Source organism: Panthera tigris, chromosome F2 (assembly GCF_018350195.1).
Source record: "Panthera tigris isolate Pti1 chromosome F2, P.tigris_Pti1_mat1.1, whole genome shotgun sequence".
NCBI lineage: Eukaryota > Metazoa > Chordata > Mammalia > Carnivora > Felidae > Panthera > Panthera tigris.
The window spans coordinates 43,959,734-43,961,233 of NC_056676.1; positions in this window are offsets into that span (position 1 = coordinate 43,959,734).

A 1,500-nucleotide genomic window follows, 5' to 3' on the forward strand; every position below is an offset into this window, starting at 1 on the left:
GCAGAGGCGCAACCGACTGAGCCACACAGGCACCCCCAAATACTTTTTAAAAAATTACCCGGGGCACCTGGGTGGCTCAGTCAGGTGAGCGTCTGACTTTCGCTCAGGTCATGATCTCGTGGTTCATGAGTTCAAGCCCCACATGGGACTCATTCCTGTGAGTGCAGAGCCCGCTTCAGATCCTCTGTCCCACTTCCTCTCTGCCCCTCCCCCGCTTGCGCTCTCTCAAAAATAAATAAACCATCTAAAAAATTACTCAATGACAAGAGCAGAGGCTTTCTATGGCAGCTGTACTGTGGTAGGGTGACTTTGGGTTGGCAAGAGTTCAGCCCCAGCACCAACTAGGAAGTCACAAGGTCCACAGGTGACTTTCTAACCATCACCACACTCATAGCAGTTCTGTGAGGGGACAGACAAGTAGTTTATTTCAATTACAGATATTTCTTCTTTAGTGGGTCAGTACGGATTTATTTCATGTTTTCCGGGTATCAGAGTTTTGTTTAAAAAGTGTTTTTGGCAAAAGTAACACTGGTATTGCCTAAGTATTTGAATGTGACACAATGATTATTTAGGTAATAATTGCAAGGAAAGATTTACTATGAAATAATCACTTTTTTCTTAGTGTGAAATGAGCACATGTTCACGGTAGAAACTTCAGATAATATAAACCTTAAAAGATGAAATCTAAATTTTACACATAATTGGTCAAAACTCACGTTGATGTATATGAGGGGTTCTTCTTTTTCTTCAGTATTGGAATACAAAGTTAGCTAAGCTCAGCTATGGATAGAACTTTAAGTCTATTGAAGGGTTGAGTGCAGCATTTCCAGATTTTCCTCATTGGAATCTACTGGGGATAATAGGTTTTAGAGAATGTTCCAATAATAAATATGTGCTATGTTAGTAAATACTAATTAGTGCTATAGAGAGAGAAGCTATGCCCCAGTATGTTAGCACTTAGCTGGCCACAATTTATGATAAATACTTTTTTTGATATCTTAGGGAAAAACACTGAAACTTAATATTTTATTTAGAATCATTTTTAATACTAACTGCTAACCAAATGTTAAAGACTGTGAGCTCTTCAGAGGGCAGGGATGGTGCCCTACTGAGCCTAGTATAAATTTGGCACTCAAATATTTCTTGATGATCAATGCTCTTTAATTTTATATAATCTTGATGGTTTCCTCAGAACTGAATCTAACTGGCTGTAGGGGAAAATGTGGCCAATTTTTTAAATAATTATTTTGTACTGCTGGTTCAATATTTACAATTTTGATTGAATATGTTATTAGAACTAATAAAGTGTTTGAAAATGTTTTGTGGTGTATTTTTTATCTGAAACAATTTTTTATTACAGAAACATACAAAATTACTTTTGGCTCTTTGTGTCCTTCAGAAAGAAAAGTATTCTTTAAATTACACCCTCTGTGAAAGGTAAGGAATTTGACAATAGCAGGGAAATATCTTTTTAGACATCTCATGATCATTTAGTGGTTG